Genomic DNA, 6118 nt, shown 5'->3' with positions numbered 1-6118 from the left:
GGAAGGCTGAGGCGGAAGGATCGCTGGAGCCCAGCAGGTGGAGGCTGTGGTGGCTGGGAGTGGCCACTGCACTCCAGTCTGGGCGACAGAGTGAGACTCCAACTCAAAAAAATAAAAATAAATAAATAAATAAATAAATAGACTGAGCAGAGGGTGGTCAGGGTGAAACCATAACATATAGTGTAGTACTCCGGGGCCAATTCTGTCCCCAAAAGAGATGAGGAACCAGAAAGTTCTGTAGAGAGAATCACTGTAAGAGGACCTGTGACATTTGCTTGAAAGAAACATCCAGCCAGAGGCCATTAGAAGGAAGGCATCTGGGGAAATTAATAACCTGGCCCGTGTTACCCTTAGACCCAGGCAGAAGGGGGCCCTGCTTCCGCCCTGCCTGGGTCTAAGTCCACAGGGCCCAGAGGGGCATGGCCACCCAGAGTTCATGCCGTCTTTTCTAGACCAATGTTCTGGATATTCAGGATCCTGTCCAAGTGACCCCAGCCTGGCCCCAGCGTCTGCTTGGGCTTCTCCAGGGTCCGGGCAGCTCTTTGCCAGGGCAAAGCGGGGGTGAGGGGAACAAAGAACAGAGTTGAGCAGAAGATGGACAGGGAAGGCTGCAGGTTGAGACCTGTCCTCCCTATGTGCCCATATTCCACTATGGATCTTGAACCAATAGGGGGCTCTGAATTTGAATTTGGCCTTTCAGTTCATTACGAAGATATATTGGCCAAAATAGGAGTGTAGAACACACACACACACACACACACACACACACACACACACACACACACACACTTGGAGTCAGAGTGTCAGTCTATTGCCCAGCTTGGAGGGAGTGCAGTGGCACCATCGTGGGTGACCTTCTGGGCTCAGGTGATCCTTCCACCTCAGCCTCTCCAGTAGCTGGGACTACAGGCTCACACAAACATATATTATTTGACAGTCTACGTTCAAACAATTATTTTTGTTTTAGGTATGTATTTATTTTATTTCTTCATTTGTTTTAGAGACAGGGCCTCCCTGTGTTTTCCAGGTTGGAGTATAGTAGCACAATCATAGCCAACCAAATTTTTTTTTTAAGAAAAATTTTGTAGAGATGGCATCTCGCTGTGTTGCCCAGGCTAGCCTCAAACTCCTTGGGTCCAGTGATCCTCCCACCTTGGCCATCCAAAGTGCTGGGACTTCAGGCATGAGCCCAGCCCTAGCCGTTAATTTAAAATAGTTAGGCCGCCGGACTCGGTGGCTCAACCTGTAATCCCACACCTTGGGAGGCGAGGTGAGTGGATGGCCTGAGCCCGCGGGTTCGAGACCTGCCTGGGTAACTTGGCGAGACCTCATCTCCACGATAAATCAAAAATGAGCTGGGTGTGATAGCGTGTGCCTGTAGTTCCAGCTACTTGGAAGGCTGAGGCGGAAGGATCGCCGGAGCCCAGCAAGTCGAGGCTGCGGTGGCTGGGAGCGTGCCACTGCACTCCAGTCTGGGCGACAGAGTGAGACTCCAACTCAAAAAAAAAAAGAAAAGAAAAGCTGAGACAGAAGGCTCGCCTGAGCCCAGTAGGTCGAGACTGTGGTGGCCATGAGGATGCACTACAGACTGGGCAACAGAGTGAGGCCCCGACTCAAAAAAAAAAAAAAAAAGTTTTGGGTTTCAATTGACACCAAGGCTCAGCTTTAACCTGTGTTATCAATCTACAATGTCTCCCCTCAGTAGCATTTTGTGTTTTTAACATCCTTAAAGTATCAACTATGGAATCAAATATGAATAATTTTAAAAATTCATAGGATTAAGTTAATATAACCTTATATGTGTGCCAGAAGCAGTATTATTATTATTTTTTTATTTTAAGTGAGAAAGCAGGATTTATTGAGATGACAGAGATGCTCCCATGGTGGGAGGGGACCCAAAGAGGTTGCCCAGTATTATTTTCTTAATAAGAAAACACACAGCTGGCCAGGCACAGGGGCTCACGCCTATAATCCCAGCACTTTGGGAGGCCAAGGTGAGAGGATTGTCTGAGTCTATGGGTTTGAGACTATCCCTGACAACTTGGTGAGATCTCATCTCTACAGTAAATAAAAAAATTACCTGCTGGCTCGGTGGCTCAGCCTGTAATCTCGCACCTTTGGGAGGCTGAGGAGTAGATTGCCTGAGTCCGTGGGTTCGAGACCCACCTGGGCAACTTGGCGAGACCTCATCTCTACAGTAAATCAAAAGTTAGCCAGGCGTGGTAGTGTGCGCCTGTAGTTCCAGTTACTTGGAAGGCTGAGGCAGAAGGATTTCCGGAGCACAGCAGGTCGAGGCCGCGGTGGCTGGGAGCAGCCACTGCACTCCAGTTGGGGAGACAGAGTAAGACTCCAACTCAAAAAAAAAAAAAATTACCCAGGCATGGTGGTGCGTGCCTGTAGTTCTAGCTACTTGGAAGACTGAGGGGGAAGGATTGCCGGAGCCCGGCAGGTCGAGGCTGCGGTGGCCGGGAGTGTGCCACTTCCTTCCAGCCTGGGTGTGACAGAGTGAGACTCCAACTCAGAAAAGAAAAAAAGAAAACACATAGCTATCAAATGAGTCATAAGATACATTTACTAACTTGTTTTTCCCAGCAAATGTAGCCTCTCATGACAACATGACAACATGTAACATTAGTTCTGACGAAATGCACACTTCTCACCTCCCTCTGTTCCTTCCCACGCCCTTTGGGTATGTATCCAGTAGGCAAATACTTGGGGGAAAATAAACACAGGATTTGTGAAGCCTTATGCAGTCTTCCCTGGGACTAAAGATAGCATGTTTTACAGTCACATGGCAACAGTGATCAACTGAAGGAGCCAAGTGGGGAGAAAGTCACTCAGCTGAAATTCAGATATTTTGTTAGGAATCCCCGGAAATGGAGCCCCGGAGAATGGAGGGGAAAAAAGGCAAAGTGGTGGAGAGGGAAGAAAAACGTTACTGACCAGTAAGAGTCAAGAGGTGCTGCTGGCCAGGCTCGGTGGTTCAGCCTGTAATCCCGCGCCTTGCGAGACTGAGGTGAGTGGATTGCCTGAACCCAAGGGTTCGAGATCTGCCTGGGCAACTTGGTGAGACCTCATCTCTACAATAAATCAAAAACTAGCTGGGCGTGGTAGCAGATGCCTGTAATTCCAGCTACTTGGAAGGCTGAGGCGGAAGGATCGCCGGAGCCCAGCAGGTCGAGGCTGCGGTGACCATGAGTGTGCCACTGCACTTCAGCCTGGGTGACAGAGTGAGACGCCAATTCAAAAAAAAAAAAGAGGTGCTGCTGGGCATGGTGGCTCACACCTGTAATCCCAGCACTTTGGGAGGCCGAGGTGAGAGGATTGCCTGAACCCAGAGGTTTGAGACCAGTCTGGACAACGTGACGAGACCTACTCTCTGCAATACATCAAAAAACTAGCCAGGAGTGGTGGTGCATGCCTGTGGTTCCACTACTTGGAAGGCTGAGATGAAAGGATCACCTGAGTCCAGGAGGTCAAGGCTGCGGTGGCTGTGAGTGTGCCCCTGCACTCCAGCCTGGGTAACAGAGTGAGATTCCCAACTCAAAAACAAAAATGAAAACAAAACCCAAAAACGGCAGAATAAGAAAGTGATACATAGACCGGGAATGGTGGCTCAAGCCTGTAATCCCAGCACTTTGGGAGGCCGAGGTGAGAGGATTGCCTGAGCCCTGGTGTTCGAGAGCAGCCTGGGCAACTTGGCGAGACCTTGTCTCTACAAAAAATCAGGAAAGCCGGACTCGGTGGCTCAGCCTGTAATCCTGCGCCTTTGGGAGGCAGAGGTGGTTGGATTGCCTGAGCCTGTGGGTTCGAGACCCGCCTGGGCAACTTGGCGAGACCTCATCTCTACAATAAATCAAAAAGTAGCCAGGTGTGGTAGTGCACACCTGTAGTTCCAGCTACTTGGAAGGCTGAGGCGGAAGGATGGCCAGAGCCCCCAGCAGGTCGAGGCTGCGGTGGCCAGGAGCGGCCACTGCACTCCAGTCTGGGCGACAGAGTGAGACTCCAACTCAAAAAATAAAAAGAAAGAAAGAAAGAAAAATTAGCCAGGCGTGGTGGCACATGCCTGCAATCCCAGCTGCTTGGGAGGCTGAGGTGGAAGAACTGCCTGATCCCCAGAGGTCAAGGCTGTGGTGAGCTGTGATTGTGCTACTGCACTGCAGCCTGGGTGGCAGAGTGAAACGCTGACTCAAAATAATAATAATAATAATAATAGCTGTAAGAGAAATGTTAAAACCACTTGCAACCCAATCATTTTGAAATATAATGGGAAATTCCAACAGTTGGTATACTAATGCTAATCACCATATTTTAAAATCTGTCAGCCTGTGGTGACTCACACCTGTAGTCCCAGCACTTTGGGAGGCCAAGGTGAGAGGATTGCCTGAGCCCCGGGTTCGAGACCAGCCTGGGCAACTTGGTGAGACCTCATCTCTTCAATAAATCAAAAAATTAGCCAAGTATCGTGGTGCGTGTCTGTAGTTCCAGCTACTTGGAAGGCTGACGTAGAAGGATCACCTGAGCTCAGCAGGTCGAGGCTGCAGTGGCTGTGAGCATTCCACTGCACTCCAGCCTGGGTGACGGAGTGAGACTCCAACTCAAAAAAATAAAATGAAATAAAATCAGTTCGTTAAATCAAGTCTTGATGTACTTTTACATGACAAATAAATATTTCAAATTGTCAGCTTAACCAGAAGGTAATCACTCTATCTTTATGAAACATTGTACTTAATACTTCTTTAATTCAGAAGTCTACTTCTCTCAAGTTGTTCAATGTATTGTGTTTCAGAAACATTTTGTATAATCTGCCGCCTTAGACACCTTACTTAGTAAAAATGTTAACAAAATAATTTCACAAAATGTCTACCATTTAAATTATTCAGCATAAGTGAGATCCACAAACATTTATTGAGAAATTGTTTTGTATAAGGACTGACCTAAATTCTGCAGAAGAAAGGTCCATTTTCAAGAATGCCCAGTCTAGTGAGGAAGATTAACATAATTGTTAATTATGTGAGGCAGATTATAATAAGCTCTACAAGGAAATAAGCAGAATAAAGTGGAGACTGGTACTCAGATCAAAAAGGTTTCACATGTGAGCTGGACCTTTAGCAGATGGGGAGGGAGAAGAATGGGAACCCATGAAAAGAAAAACCATTGGACATCCTTACTGCAGAGCTGAACACATGTCTGCATGTATGGCTTATCTTACAGACGTGCCTGGAATTGCAGTTCAACATAGAAACACCCAACTAATTGTTTGATTTATTGTACAGACAAGGTCTCGCCAAGTTGCCCAGGCTGCTGTCGAACCCCAGGGCTCAGGCAACCCTCTCTCCTCTGCCTCCCAGAGTGCTGGGATTACAGTCGTGAGCCACCATGCCCAGTCTCATTTTTCTTTTCGTTTCTTTTTTTTTTTCAGCCTCACTTTTCAAAAATCACTCAAAGAGCCGGGCTCAGTGGCTCAGCCTGTAATCCCACGCTTTGGGAGGCTGAGGTGAGTGGATTGCCTAAGCCCGCAGGTTTGATACCCTCCTGGGCAACTTGGCGAGACCTCATCTCTACAATAAAAATCAAAAAATTAGCCGGGCATGGTAGCACGCGCCTGTAGTTCCAGTTACTTGGAAGATTGAGGTGGAAGGATCGCCGGAGCCCAGTAGGTTGAGGCTGTGGTGGCTGGTCGCGGCCACTGCACTCCAGTCTGGGTGACAGAGTGAGACTCCAACTAAAAAAAAATAATAATAATAATCACTCAAGGATACCTGGCTGGGCATGGTGGCTAATGCCTATAATCCTGCACTTTGGGAGGCCAAGGTGGGAGGATTTCTTGAGTTCAGGAGTTAGAGACCAGCCAAGGCAACATAGCAAGACGTCATCTCTACAAAAAAATAAAAAATAAAAAAATTAGCTGGATGTGGTGGCATGCACCTGTAATCCCAGTTACTCGGGAGACTGAGGCAGGAGGCTCTCTTGGGGCCTGGAGTTGGAGGCTACAGTGAGCCCTGATTGTGCCACTGCACTCAGTTTGAATGACTAACATCCCAACTCAAAAAAAAAAAAAGCCTGAAGTGTTGTGGCAAATATAGTATATATGGAACTTCTTTTTTTTTTTTTTGGA

This window comes from Carlito syrichta, unplaced genomic scaffold (assembly GCF_000164805.1).
Source record: "Carlito syrichta isolate Samal-C Ts95f unplaced genomic scaffold, Tarsius_syrichta-2.0.1 Scaffold309778, whole genome shotgun sequence".
NCBI lineage: Eukaryota > Metazoa > Chordata > Mammalia > Primates > Tarsiidae > Carlito > Carlito syrichta.
The sequence above is the reverse complement of the archived record's forward strand: the minus strand, read 5'-3'. Positions refer to the sequence as shown.